The sequence below is a fragment of the Carassius gibelio genome, chromosome B15 (assembly GCF_023724105.1).
Source record: "Carassius gibelio isolate Cgi1373 ecotype wild population from Czech Republic chromosome B15, carGib1.2-hapl.c, whole genome shotgun sequence".
Classification (NCBI taxonomy): domain Eukaryota; kingdom Metazoa; phylum Chordata; class Actinopteri; order Cypriniformes; family Cyprinidae; genus Carassius; species Carassius gibelio.
Genome location: NC_068410.1, coordinates 4825930 through 4842096, shown reverse-complemented (window position 1 = coordinate 4842096; position 16167 = coordinate 4825930). Strand labels below are relative to the sequence as shown.

The 16167-nt window shown below is 36.0% G+C and overlaps 1 protein-coding gene across 3 annotated transcripts in view; it reads left to right on the top strand.

Moving 5' to 3' along the window:
- Positions 1 to 649: 649 nt before the first annotated feature.
- fat3a (FAT atypical cadherin 3a) overlaps positions 650 to 16167 on the top strand; it is a 140969-nt gene continuing 125451 nt past the window's right edge. For all 3 annotated transcript variants that reach the window (XM_052576898.1, XM_052576897.1, XM_052576896.1), the window contains exon 1: positions 650 to 798. The gene's annotated coding sequence lies outside the window, so the exon portion shown is untranslated. The remainder of the gene's footprint in view (positions 799 to 16167) is intronic.

The following is a 16167-nucleotide window of genomic DNA, read 5'->3' as shown; positions in this document are numbered from 1 at the left end:
GTGTGTGTGTGTGTGTGTGTTTGTGTTTGTGTTTGTTTGTGTGTGTGCGTGTGTGTATTAACATATTAACACTATCTATCTATCTATCTATCTATCTATCTATCTATCTATCTATCTATCTATCTATCTATCTATCTATCTATCTATCTATCTATCTATCTATCTATCTATCTATCTATCTATCTATCTATCTATCTATCTATCTATCTATCTATCTATGTGTCTGTCTGTCTGTCTCCCTGTCTATAGGCTACATATAATACTCCGTTTTTAACATTACAAAAACCCAGTTTTTATTATGTTATCATGTTTTTATTGTTTTATTGTGTTAGTAGCTGTTTTTTTTTTGTTATTTTTACCTATTCAAAATAGCCGAAATGCAGATTGATTGGAATGCACAATGAAAAACATGATTTGAACATTAATGCAACTATAACTTGCACATTAATGATTTCCCTTGCGCAAAAAAAAAAAAAAAAAAAGGAAGAAAGTCAAACCGTGCGTGTGTGTGTGTGTGTGTTCGTGTGTTCTCGTCCGGTAGGCTGCGCTATGCTCGCACCCGCAGGAGTCGCTCTCCCCCCGCCTTGAGTGCGCGCGCTTCCCCGGTCCCACGCCGAGTGTGTGTGTGTATGTAAGAACGCGCGTTTGTGAACGCCGGAGCACATTGCTGTTGCAGGAGCTTCGGCGAGACGGTCGCTCTACCGATGCGCGGTCGGATACGGAACTTCTCATGGATACGGCAAAGTAGCGCGCCGGCGCCTGTCACTCACCGAGCGGATTTATTACTCTCGAGGATAGGTATGCGAAATGAAGCTTATTGCTTATTGATCAACTAACTGTGTTTGAGAGTGAAAGTTGGCTGTGCAGCGGATGGGGGCAGACTGAATGAAGGGGGGCAAGTACTGAAGCAGGTTAATTCCGCAGTAAAGGCATGCGTTGCGTTGGCTGTGTTATCTTACGGGTAAATTGTGGATGTGCTTTGATGTTTTGAGTGCATTCAGGAGAAGTAGCCTGATTTTAGTTGTCATGGGGGAATATCTGCACCTGCAGTAGAGGACTCGTGGACATGCAGAGGGCAGAGAAAGTTGTTGGAGGTGTGGTGGATGTTAATGCATGCATGGTGCAGTGACAAGGTGGAGAGCTCACAGGGTCCCGAGCATCCACGAAAGGGCTGTAAATATACAGGCGGCCCCCGGTGCATGTGTGTGTATGAATTCTCAAGGGGCCCAGTGCATCTTTTAATTAAAACCCACGGAGCACATACACACTAACTGCACACTTCAGATCCTCCATGAGAGAGAGTGTGTGTGTGTGCTGCACGTATTAATGTGCTGAATTCACTTTTTTTCTCTCCATCCTCATAAGATTGGCTTCACACCGCTCTGCGCTCGGATGATGTTGGCGTGCTCCGCACATCAATGGGAGACACACACTCTCTGAAATGCGACACTGCCCTGCGTTAGGCGAATACAGAGTGATAAAGGGTCAGCTAGACCCAGATATGTGCATACATAATCATATGCATGCATGCATATAGAGAAAAGTGCATGTAAATGCACTGTGATTGCTAAAAATAAGAAACCATCTTTCATTAGAAACGTAAAGGGAATTGTGAACTAACTCTGGTTTGTTTTTCCACCAACTCTCACTTTTATAGATGACTCACTTATTCCTAGCATTAGATTAGTTTTGATATGCTTTTGCGCTGCTTGCAGCCTCGGGTTGAGTTTTGGGACAAAGCCAGGCTGGGCCAGGCAGGCGGTGTATATTTATGAGGGATCTTTGATTGGTAGTTTGGTTTGTGAAGAGATTTTGTGATCCACTTTTGAAATGAAAGGTCCGCTCAACCCAAAAATGAAAATTCACCTTCATGTTTGTTCCAGCACTATGACTTACTTTCTTATGTAGAACACAAAAGGAGATATTTAGAAAAAATGTCTCCGCATTCATACAATGGAAGTCACTGTGGGCCAATATTGTTTAAATGAATTATTAGTACCATTTAATACAATTTAAAAATAAGAATTGAGATCCACAGCCATATTGAAATGTAAATGTAAACATTTATTTAACTAAATTTACTATAATATTTGTGAAAGGCAAAGGAAGATATTTAGCAGAAAGTCTGTGCTGCTCTTCTCTATACATTGAAAGAGTTTTTCACTGTCTGTCACTGCCTGTTCCTCCCAAATATGTAGCTAACATATGATTTCTGTAAACTATATAACACCCAAGTTGTATAGACTGCTTTTATAATGGCCTTATTGTGTGATTTGGAGCTAGACTGAGTTTGGTCACTATTCACTTCCATTGCATTTCATTGAAGAGCAGAGCAGCTTGAAATATATTTTAATTTTTTGAGAGTTTTGAGAGTAAATTAACTATTATTGTTATTATTTTCAACAATGCTAATCCCAAAATGGCTGATGTCTAAATCTAGCACTAGATAATATGACTCAACCTTATGTTTGTTAATGCATTTGTTTCCCTTACACACTCTAATCACCATTGGACAGCGCGGCAAAGTGATGCGTTCATGCTCTGCTAATGCACAAACTAGAAAACATCAAACCACAGCGGAAACACATATTAAGATTATGCTCAAAGTTTGTCTAAGAACCGAGTGAGTGAAAGAGGAGCTATTTAGTCTGTGTGGAGCGACACACACACTTTTGTCCGTGTTCCAAACAGCTGTCTGTTCAGACACATGATATGTTTTTTGGAAAATTTTTTTTTTTTTACTGGTCCACCTGTTCAGTGCTGCTTGTCCTTTAATGCGTGCATCAGTCTGTGTGTGTGTATGCGGGTAGAATGACCTCCACGTCACTGATCAATGCCGACGTTCTCTCTTAGAAACGGAGGGATGTATCCCTGTGTGGGGCGACCCTTCCCCCATCAGTTCCCAGCGCAGCCCTGTGTGTGTGCGAGCCCATTCTCAGCATCTGTCTTTGCCAAATGCCAGGACTCAGTGGAGGCTTCACATTAAAATCAGCAGCCCGCTCTGTGTGTGTGAGGGGGTAGGGAGTCCTAATGTACCGTTATTGCGTCTCCCAGCGTCCACCCCATTGTTTGTGTGTGTGTGTGCGTGCTTTTGTTCTCTGCTTGCACTGGAATGCTCTTCGGTTCTGTGTCAACTGTAGAGACCCCCTTAGATCCCATCCTTCACCCCACGGCCTCTCTCTCCAATGTTTTCCTTGTTTTTCAGTCTTAATTTGTTTTGTCTCGCCCTGCTAGTTTGTCATTTTTCATAGAGGACTGACAGACGGAGTAATTAGAGTAGGCTGTGTCTGAAAGTTTCTTTCTGTGTGCGGTCAGCAGGACAGGGGCCACACTTATAAACAACTGTCTAAGACAGTCAAACACCAGAGTCTCTGGTGCTGTGTCTCAAAGCCTAGTGAGCTGCCTACTTAGGTAGCATTTTTGGGTATTATAAATGTATGTCATAGCTTGCTAAAGAGACTGTGGCAGATATTGTGGCACTCTGTTGTATCTTAGACTTATGGTACTAAATAATTACTATTTTCATATGCTATTATTTAAATGGGACTTTAAAAACACTTTGATATTAACATAATACATGTGAACAGAAACAGTTTTTTGAAAAAAAAAAGGGAATTTTCCATGTGAACAATTCATACACTGTTACTTAAGTGGTTCTCCAAATAATACCGTGGTATCACCATGATATCATGCTCACAGTATTAAGATGGTACATGTGCAAAAAAAAAAAAAAAAAGTGATGTGACAGGTTTTCATTTTTTTTTTTTTTTTTACCAAAATTCTTAATGTAATGTTTTAGCAATTTAAATTTTGTTAACTAAACGGTTAAACTCTTTATGCTGTTCAGGGTGTAATGTTCTTGGTTGACAAATATGACCATTTGAAGTAAAGCTTTCAGGAATGAAGTTATTTTTACAGAAACATAAAATAAAAAGTTTGTATAGCTGAAAACTAAAATTAAAGTTTCTGTAATTAAATTTGGGTCATTTAACTGTTTATGTTGTTCTTGTTGTTATGCTTTTGGCTGATGAGTTCTTGGTGAATGAGGCACTGAACTGATTTTTTCTTCTTTTATTTTTTTTTTTTTTTTTTTAACGAAACACCAAGACCAAACTTTTTTATTCAGACAAAAATACATTTTCTGTGATTTAAACCTTTTTGGCTGTTCAGGGTGTCCTGTTCTTGGATAATTAATTAAGCCAGTCATAATATGGTTGTTCAAGTATGAGGCACTAAAAACACTTTTTTTGGAAATGAGACTCCCAATTTATAAAAAATAAAATAAAAATAAATCTGAAACACAGATACTGTAAGTTTTCATTTAGCCAAAAAGCAAAACTGAAAATTATGTTTCTGTAAATACATTTGGGTAATTTGTTAAAGAAACATATCTGTTCACGGTTTTGTGTTCTTGGGTGATAAATGAAAGTCTTATTAAAAATCTTCAGCATTGAGCTGCATCTTGATATATTTTGATAATTTTTATGTATTGTTACTCTAGCAATAGCATAATTATTTGTTAATGGTTAAGTCCATCTAATCTGCTGACATTCAACCTGTTTTAGGTTGCATAATTTTGGTGCATTACCAGTATCTTTGTAATTGTAGTTTCAAAACCATGGTATTTCCATGGCACTATATCCCAAAATCATGGTATTTCCTTTTTTTTTTTAAGACTGATGCTGTCTCACTCAAATTGTGAGGACAAAAGTTTGTCTTTGTCTTTCATTTGCGTTTCTCAATGATCATAGAAGCTAATTAACAGTGTTGTAATTAGTCAGGTAATAAAGCTTCAAGTCAAGAACAACTGCTCAAGGGAGCATCTCTTTAATGAGCGCTGATGCCGATGCGGCATAGACTCCGTTCACTGGCTTTGCAGTGTGTGTGTGTGCTGTTTGCTTTCTTGGGAAAGAAAGTAAGAGTCTTTTAGTGTGAGTCAAAATGAGTACATTGGGTTCGATCCAGCTCGGTAGACCAGAAGAGAGAAAGAGAAAGCGAGTGAAATGCAGGGTTTGGTCCAGTTTGGTCGACTGGTGGTTGAAATCTGAGCATGTGATTTTAAGGCTAAGAATACATCTCTGAACTACACACACCATGAGATGAACACGATGCAATTGCTTTTCCAAGATTTCTGGAGTATGTTTTCCTAGGAAATACTATTTAGTTTAAAATTTCATGTTTAATTCAGTTGCAGTTTCTTGGTAATTATTTGTGAAATTTGGCAGTTTTGTGTGAAAATGTTTTCTTACTTAGAATTAGGAATGACCTACATAACTATATACCTACATAAGTTGACCCCATTAATTGATACATTATTGCACGACTAATCCATAATAACTTGATGAGTGTTTTGTGTTGGTGTATAGCGTGATCTGTGTGTGTTTGTGTGCGGAGGCTGGTGATTGAAACGCTCTGAACACATGCTTGTCGATTCGGTGATGCCCTTGTCTGTCTGTGTATTGATCCAGGATGCCACCATCAGTGCCAACCACACATATACACACACACACACACACACCCACAAACACACTGAAACACCCTCTGTGTTAACAATTTGAGAAAAACTCTTCTCTTCCTGACAATCAAAAGGCACTTGATCATTAAACCAGCCAATCACGGCTCACTTTAATAGCAGCTAACCTAATCACAGCATTCTTCTAAAGAAGCAACTCAGGTAGGAAACTTATTGGCTTGTCTTTTAAAGAAACTCATTCTGTCCATCAGAGAACTGACGATTATCTTAGTATCAGAGCAATTCGTTGGTTGTGCAAAATCACAAAATAACGATTTTTTGATTGATTTTGCTTTAGCTTGTAAAACGTGGTTAAAGTCTACATGAAATCAGAATTGTCATTTAATGTCATTCACCATCCAATCAGATTAAATCCTGTCTCTCTCTTCATTTCTTTTGTCTTATTCAATAGGAAATGTGTGAGCTTGTGAAGGCAAAATGGGTTTTGTGAACTTCGTTTCATGTTGACTAGTAAAAGTAATGACCTTCATTGTTGTTGAAGGAGTGGAAAGGTTTTAGAGAGATGCCAAAAGTCATCGGATAGGTGTACGATTACAATATAACATATGAAACTTTATCCCGGGCCAGGTCAGCTTTTATATCTGAAAACACGTGATGTTAAATACTTAAAGCTACCCAAAAGCGATAACCATGTGTTCTGTGGAAACCTTTTTTGAAAGATTTTTTGGTGCGTCTCTAATAATCATGGATTAAAACCTGTTAAGGGCTAATTAACTGTAGCAAATCATGTAAAAATGACAATCTTGTATTATAGGGAAATAAAAAATTCCACCGAATAACAAATTTATAATGATGTGCATTTTGTAGTAGATATGTTGAAGCCAAAAAATTCAGTCACAAATTCATTGACTTTCGAAAATTAAGTTTACGTTGTTTTTTTTGTTTTGTTTTTTCAGGAATGGATTGGCTTTGAAGAGCAAAGTCGTTTTTATTGTCTCTAATAACAATTTATTTTTATTTAAACCCATGAAAATGCAGATTCTTTTGTAAATAATAGTAAAAAATCACCTTTTAAAAGTATTACCTTCCCGCAGATTCTGTACTTGTACAAATTTGTTTTCTGAACAGCAAAACAAGGCATTACCAAACCTGATCTAAACTGCATTTGTAAGCTGTCTGAAATTCAGTTAACGTGTATTGAATAAGTAGGTTATTTATAAAAAAATTTTGTCATTCAGAACACTGTTTGTATCGTAGGCTACACATACACAGTGTGCAGTAGTAGTTAGACAGCTGTCTGAATTCACTCTTTTTACTCATCTTGTCCCTAGTGTGGATATAATTTCATTTTCACGAACTGAAAACCTGATGCTACAAAGTACGTTAACTTGTGCAGAAAAACACATTTCGAAGTGATTAGAAACTTGAAATGGACCACCCACCCAAGTCCGCTCACACACATTCATCTCTCTGCTCATTGATATCGCCCATCCTCCTCCAGTGTTTGTCACTGGTGTGTTTTTCTTAGGCTCTGATTCATTACATCAGTTGAGATAAATTCTGTTTTTCAGTGGCTTGATGTTACCGGAAGCAGGGGAGCCGCTCGTTTAGGATGCGGCAGTGGCGGGTCGATAGCTTGTTAGAGCTCCGTTTGACAAGATGTCGTTCGCAGAGGTAATTTACCCGTAAACTCGCTAAAGTTGTGGCTTACGTCACTGGCGTCCCCATGTGGATGAGCTCAAATCAAAGGCTCATTGATCGGCATGCAACCTTTCTAAGATAAACACCTGCCTGTGTGTTTGTGCATTTGCTATAGTAGTTTATTGTTGCTCTGTTGGTCAGTGTTCGTTTGAATGTGAGTGTGTGATTCATAATCGATCAGGTCTTCGATAAAGGAGTTTTGTTGCTTTTTCCTTTACTGTGGTGATACCATTTTACTGAATAATCAACATACAGTAGTTATGTATATGACAGTTAATAATTCTAGTATTATTTAGTAAAATGTGATAGTACTAGCAGCACTGATAGTGGTGGACAACAGAGGTTGTCATACTGAGTTTTTCTGGGAAGATTTCTGGCCCATATTGTAAGGAGGCAGCTCATTTCTTTGCAAAATCGCATTGAAAAATTTAATTTCATTACAAATTATAAAAAAATATATATATATTCACATGGAAGTTATTCAAATAATATTTTGAAAATAATCCAGTAAACTTTTTACAATTATTTAATCATGATCTCATTAAATAAGTTACTTTTACATTTATGTTTATGCCATTTACAATTAGTTTTATTATGCCAAAGTTTTACATTTCAACTTAAATGTAAAATTGCTCAACATTGTGCTACCTTACTTTTGAGGCTGTTTATGTAAGATTTAAAGTGTATGACTGTATTGGTTTGATGTGTTTCAAAATATTTTGGGTGTAAATTAACATGATCATAGGTTCAATTCCCAAGATGTATGCCTTGAATGCAATGCGTAATAAAAATACATTAATATGAATCTAAAAGTAGCTTGAATATGAATTGGATCTGCTTGATTTTTGCACAAAAAATTTGACGATTCTAAAAATAACATATTGTGTGTATGTGGTGTAATACAATGCCGTTCAGGCAATTTAAGGTAAAAAAAATATATATATATATTTTCACACATAAATTATTGTTGCCTCTCTCTGCGCTGCCTTTCTGAAATGCGTCCATTTTTACAAAGCTCATCGTTCTGAAAAGTGAGGTGTGCTGTGATTGGCCAATTATCCAGTATGTTGTGATTGCCCAAATACCTCAAGTGTGTGACGGAAATGTTATGCCCCTTACCATATTTGGAAACACACAGCATCTCCACAACATGGTGGCTGTGGCAACAATACTACAGTGAGTATTAAAGTTCTGCCTTCTTTCTTTGCGTTAACATTTGGGCTGGGTTATGCAAATCTTCCTCAGTGATGTAGATATGTGGGGGTGTGTTTAAATGAGGCATTTTAGGAAGGTATGGCTGAGTTCTAACTGTCATAAAGGATTTCCCTTTGGGTTTGAGACTTTGGAGTCTACACGAGCAGCTTGAAATCGCATCATATGACCCCTTTAAAAACGAAATAGTTCAATATTTTTTAAATAATCATGCAATAATCAAACTGATAAAGTGCATACAATGAATGCAATGCAGTTAAGTTGGGTAAATGAAAATCTCAGAAAAGGAGCTTAAATTGGAGGCACTTGCTTTCAACATAACTAGAAGTACATCTAGTAGGCTTTGCATTCCCATTGAATGCATGGACCGATAAGATGTAAACTTTTAGAGCAATGCAATTACTTTGGATAAAAGTGCCTGTCAAATGCAATGATCTATAAAAGTTGATTATAATGGACGAGATTGAGTTTCGTTGTTGTGATGTGCCGCTTGCCTCCAATTTAGAGTCGGAATGTTAAAACTATCTGTTTAGAAATTATTACTTTCTTTTCTTGTGTTTTCACTTGTTGATTTCATTTTAGAATCCATATTGTCAGTGGAAGGCTTTCTTCTCTTGATAAATAGCTCTTCATGGGGGTGGCATTTTGGCCAGTTTATTTTTGTTGGGCACAGGATTTTTAAGTTTGGGCACTGGATTGCACAATGGGCCCTGGAGCAAAGGGGCCCATTCATAAATTTAGGGAAGTTCAGCAGTAGTCATGGGTGGTATTTGTTTAGTGCATGAAATCATGTGTGTGTATCCATATGCATTCATTCATTGTGTAGTATGTGTGTTTGCACTTACTTAGTGGTTTATGTAGCTCTGCACTCAGTTTTATCATATGTTTGTGATTTGTGCATGTGTGTAAGCTCATACTCTATTGTGCTTTGTGTTTGTTATAGCCAAGGGGATTGGTAAACTATGGCTGTTCTGCTCGTAATGGAAGTGAAGCGTGTTCAGACTACACATCTGCCTAGAGCTTTTTCTGTGTGTGTGTGTGTGTGTGTGTGTGTGTGTTTGTCTTTGCAAACACTTGTATGTTCTCCACGTATGGAGGGAGTGAGTTCAATGCAATTGTGGAGGTGTTTGCGACTCTGAGATCAGAGCGACTCTGTTTATGTGGGTTTAGTTAGCTGTACCTCAGGGACAAAACTGTCCACAGAAGTTAGCTTAACCTGACAGAATCCTCCCTTAAGGGACGTCCTCAAAGGTAAAATAATTCATAAATACAGTAAATACAAACTGTTTTTTTTTTAGAGGTTGGGTTTGGGATTGCCTGTAGTCATAGAATTTGCTTTAGAAGCTGTATGTACAAGTAAACTTGTGTGTGTGATCTGGTTTAGTGAGTTTTTACAAGCTGTAATTGGGTTTGGAGCTGAACATTACTGCTAGAAACACAAACCACACACATCGAAGGAGATAAAGTTTGGAAAAGTGAGGTTTAATGATGGAAATGGGGCTTGAAGACAGACTGGAAGCTGTTTCCTTGCAGCAGATATGTTAGTGACTTGGTCTTTCCGAGTGTATGTGTATAAAGTGTTCAGATTTGATTAGTTTTGAAGGTGAGGGAAGCCCAGACACACTTATACACACACACACACACACACACACACACTCTCACACATACATGCCTGCATGAGTCAGACATTAATGACACTGTTGCTTAGTGTTTTTGGCAGTGTGCGGTCAGTGCACTTTTACCTGACATAAATTCACAATTATAAACACATACACAACACACAATGACACACTGATAGAAGCAGACACACACAGACACACACTTACTTAGCTGTCAACTTCTATTGTTTTTACATAGAGCTATTACAATTTAAATGAAATGGACTAAATATATCCCACACTGAAATCTGAAAAGGTTGAATTTGCAATTATTTTACCTATTGAGCATTACTTACTGATGAAATTCCCAAGTTGTGTTAGATATAGCTCACTTTGTGGGGCAAAAGTGAACTCAATTTTTTTTATTTTTTTTTATTGATTACAATAAGTTAATGAAGCACACACATCTTGAACGTTATTAATTTAATTGTGTTTAATTCAGTTATTTTTTATGTAAGTGATGTAAATCCATTTGTTTTGGAACTATATGAATATGTTTTCCTGCATTAATTGAAACTGGGCAGCTGTGGCCTAATGGTTAGAGACTTGGACTAGTAACCAGAAGGTCACTGGTTTGAGTCTCGTGGTAAGAGTTGTAAGTGGAGGGAGTGAATGAACAGTGCTCTCTTCCACCCTCAATACCTATGGCTGAAGTACCCTTGAGCAAGGCACTGAACCCCCAGTTGCTCCCCGGGCGCAGGATATATAGCTGCCCATTGCTCCGGGTGTGTGTTCACGGTGTGTTCACTTCTCACTGCTGTGTGTGTGGACTTAAATGCAGAGCACCAATTGTGAGTATGGGTTACCATACTTGGCAAATGTCAAGACTTTCTTTCTTTCAGACTGGAAGGTGGATTTTCTGTTTCCAGTATCTCATATTAACAAATGTCACATGTTACATAAAAAGTTATCAAAAGTTTTATGTTTGTCAAATTTGACACATTGAATATTATGATCATTTATTTAATGAATTTAGGCTTGATCACTACACATGAACTTTGAGTTAAGTTTATGTGGTAATTTGACGTGAGAAAAAAAAAATCAAACATGTGCATGTTAAATAAATTCTAAAACGGTTATCAGATGTTTTAACTTTGTCAAGTTTGACATATTGAATATTATGATGTTTTGTTTAATTTAGTTGGGCTTGTCCACTACTGAGGATATTTTAGTTAAATTTATGCCATAATTTGATGTATAAAAAAAAGTTTCCAACATGTGCACATTTCATGAAGTAAAAAGGGTTATTAAATGTTAAAAGTTCACACATTCACATATTTAATATTATTATGATTTGTTTAATTCAGTTACGCTTGTCTTTAACATAGGGTGTTTGTGTTAAGTTTATTTAGTAATTTGATGTTTAAAAAAAACAAATTTTCAACTTTTGCACCACTTTCCGCAATTCAGTAGTTAAGCCAAAAAAACAGCTGAGTTACATTACAGTGCCAGTCTCAAGAGTGTGTGTTTCAGTCCTGGTCACACTCTCCTTCGATCTCTAGCAGATTGCAGGTCTCACTCTCGATCCATCTGTCCGCGTGGGCTTGTCTCTCTTTGATGAATCACTTATCGAAGGACAGCTAAAGGGTCGTTCCTGCAGCAGTAGTGGAGCTAAGAGCGGGGCCATAATCAGTCCCAGAGGGTTCGAGCAGTGAGGACAGTAGCACCAGCTCTGATAGTGGTAATTACCCTGACCGTATATTCCCACGGCATGACAGGGGGACTAAACGTGCACACACCGGCAGCAAACTCCCACCGAACACAGGCACTCACTCCAGGAGCGACTGGAAGAGAAAGAGGTTGTTCAGAGCACACCTGATTCATTATTGTGACAGGAACACGCAAGACCCATTGTTCTGAGAGGATGCATTGTGTTCTGTTGTAGGAACTGTACATCCAAAGAAATGAATTGAAATATTAATCTGTCACCTTCTGTAGTGCTAAATTAGTGCTACATGACAGCAAGAGCAATCAAAATTCTGTAAATGTGTGTGTGTATTGGTATATATGGTTTATGAGGACACAAATGTGTCCCCATATAACAAAAGGCTTAAAAAAAAACATACAAAAGAGTTTTTTATGAAATTAAAAAAATGCATGTTGTTTTCTGTAAGGGATAGATTTAGGTATAGGGCAATAGAAAATACAGTTTGTACAGTATAAACCATTAAATCTATCTAAAGTCCCCGTAAACCATAAACGCAAGTGTATGTGTGTGTGTATTAGGGTGGCAAAACAATTAATCATGATTGATCGTATTCAAAATAAATGTTTGTTTACATAATACATGTGTGTATTGTATTGTATTTATATATTTAAAAAAATATTATTTATAATGTACATATATTTATATTTAAACATAATATATATTTTTCCTTAATATATGCATGTATGTGTGTATTTATATATACATAATAAATATGCACAGTACACGCACAAACAAACTTTTAATTGGGATGTTATTAATCACATTGATTGTTTTTCAGCCATAATGTATATATATATATATATATATATATATATATATATATATATATATATATATATATATATATATATATATAAAACAAATGTATGTGTGTCTCTGTGTGTGTGTGTGTGTATATTAGAAATGCACCGATATAAATTTATTAACCGATTATTATGATTGTTTGATTCTTAACCAATGCCAAAACCAATAGTCAGGTTTTCTTTTTGGCAAAAGAAAAAAAAACTGACACCGCAGAGACTTTGAGACTTTGTTTCTTATCAGAACTAGCAAAACACAAAATTTGTTGTGATAATTGAATTTGAGGCGTATTGCAAATATTGGTTAGTGAAGGGAAAGCAGTGGATCTGGCTGTATATCATTCTCCAGTCCTACACACAATAGTTTTGTTTTAAGGAACAGATTGAAATTGCATTTTTTTTTTTCAAAGTATATATGCAAGAATAAATGGTGTTTGTGCAGTTGGATAATTTAAGTCAATAGCAAATATTTATTAATGCCAACTTAAATTTTGGTATGTTTCAAATAAAATCTTTTTCGTGTACGATCTCTTTAACTGTGTGTATGTACTGTATGTGTATACATCTTCTTGTGTCTACAAGTGTGTAAAGCCTTTTAGAAAGGCCAGAAGAGTTCAGCCCCATTCAAAGGAGTCTGATTACCAGAACAGGATGTATTTGAGTGTTTGTGGACAAGGGACAAAAAGAAACCAGGAAAATAGAAAAAAGAAATGAAATCCCATACCTGAGAACTTGAAGTCAGCAAGTCTTTTGAGAACGTGCATGTTGGATTTTTTTCTGCCATGGCAATCTCAGGGGAGGTTAAAGCAGGTCTGATTTACTTCACCTGACATGCTGTCAATCTTTTTGTCCTTCAGTGTAACGGCGAGTCTTTTAGACAGCGGATTTCAAGAACTCTCACACAGACCAAACAGACCATCAGAAAACGATTAGGACGTCAGAACATCGGTTCTCAGAAGCACAGACTTGATAGAAGGGAGTGTGCTGCTGGAGAGATGCTTGACTGATCTGAAATAGACTCTAGGAACTGTAGTGTTGATTTGAGGTGAACAGAAACAGCACAAACAATGTGCTGTTCTCTTGTGTACCTGCTAGGTGTTAAGAATGCTATTCAAAATGAGGTGCAGATCTGTTAAATGGAGCAGAGGCAGGAGATTTAGTTTTTTGGGGAAAACACAAAAATTGAATTCTCTACTTGTTGCATTGAAGTTTCATTGTCAAACTAATGTAATGTTCTGCATTAATGCGTCCAAACAAATAAAACAAATTAAAGTTTGTCAATTTCCAGAATAATAAATATTATCTAAATATTATACATTTGATATGAATGCATTTAACGTTTTCCAAATATTGTTAATATTTTTTTATTTATTTACTTTATTATTATTATTATTATTATTTCAAATTTGCAATATGATAAGGAAAGTAATTTCTTACTGGCTCAAAACACTCTCCGACTGGTTACATTTAGAGTTTTCATATTAGTTTCATCAATTTGAATTTAAAATTGTTTTGAAAAAAAAGAAGTTGTATTTATTTGTTTTTTTAGTTATTTATTTATTTTATCTTTTAGTTTGCATCAATCACGTTTCCAAAGTTAAAATCATCCAATGATTTGAAGTACTTTTGATTCAAGTATTTAAATCGCAGAATGGTCAAAAATCGCCTTTACCACATAGTTATTTAACATATGAACCATTCTTTTGTTAGATCTTTTAGTTTGTGTCCATCTAGTTTCCATATTTATAAATATTAAATACATTTATTTTTACATTTAAAAAGAATTCACCATATTATTATTATTATTGTTATTATTATTATTATTATTATTATTATTATTCAGTTTTTTATATATATTTTGGTTTGCATTCATCAGTTTTTCAAATATAAAATCATTATTTGGCTTTTGATTTTACAAATATTTAATCCTAGGATTGCAAAGTTTTGATTAGAATTTATATACACATATTTTTAGTAATATTTTGTTTTTGTTCATATTTTCCACAAATATTATTGTTATTATTATTGTTTGAAATATAATAAGGTAAAACTGTTATTAACTGGCCCAAAACACACACACACACTGGCTACAGGCCATCAGACCATCTGTAATTGTTGAGCCTTGCATTAATTTAAGACAACAGATTTTCATAATTCTGTATTCAGTTCTCTGCGGGGTGAACAAGTGTGGGACTATTTGTGTTTCAAGTAAAATATTTGGCTTTGGGATAAATTTAGAGGGTGATAATTTTATCAAGAACAGCTTTGATTTGTTCCCCGCCTGTTGTCTTCAAGCATCACCTCACACGGGGGCATGATGGGGTGCAAACGATCGCACGAGGATTCGCGGAGCCCTGCGGATGATGGGAAGCTGTGATGGAGTCACGGCCGTGTTCGAGAGATGGGAAGCAGATGGTCTGATGGTCCGCCTGGGGGGCTGATGAAAAGAGAGAGAGGGAGAAAGTGAAATAGCAGCACTTGTTGCCTAAAGCCAGTGTTTTGAAACATGGCTGCTACACAAAGACAGCATGATGGCCACTCAGATGGCAGGTTTTAGGTTGGAGCTCCAAACACTTTCCCTTGATAATCGGCTGTGCTTTAATGGATTACAGCCAGAGGTAATTACAACAGGAGCTGTAGTACACACTGCGAATATAAACCTGCAGGCAACACCATCCTGATGAACTGTAAAGCTTATCAAACTGGACTGGGTGCTATCACAGTCTATACACAGCGATGGTAGAAGAGTCAACCTATAGCGGTTTCGCTGCACCACATATTTGTGTAGTCATCAGTGGGCAAGATGGCTTTATTTTACAGTTTTTCCCAATTGCTTAAACACATTCTTGAAACTATGCCTTGTATTGTCAAAACAGTAAACACAAGTCCATAACTTCTAACTCAATTCCCCAAACTTCCTATATTGAGATCAAAATGAAGCTCTCCACTCAAAACAACTCAATCTTGTTGAAAATGCTCTCAGATATGACACACAAATAGACAAAAACACACATATACTTCAACACAGTTTTACACACTGATGAGATAAATTCAAAACAATACTACAAAAACCAGTAATAAGTGTGGTACTCCCATAATGTATTATACCTTAATTTAATGTCCTGTAGAGTACAGTACAATACAGTAAAGAACAAAAATAATTATTCTGCCCCAGTATCCCATTTTTAAAACACTGAAGATAAAGACTGAATATGATTCACAGTTACAATTTTACTAGTGTTGTGAACCTAGCCATTCCGCCCCATCCCACCCCATAAAAAAAAAAATCATAAAATGAGATTCAATATTTTTTATTTTTAAAAATATATATCATTTTTAATCTTCTGGTTTGTCTCCAAGTTTAAACATAGAAAAATGTCGTACGGGATTATTTAATTTTGATTTGTTAAATATTTAAATCACATTATGGCCAAAAAATTGTCCTTTCCACATGATTACCATATTAAACATTTTTGTTGCTTTTGAATTTGTGAGCTTTCATACATCAAGTTTTGAGAAAAATCAATAAAAAAATATTTGTTTAATTTTAAAAATATTTTAATCAAAATATATAACAATTCTAACATAGTTACTCAGGCTAATATATAAATCATT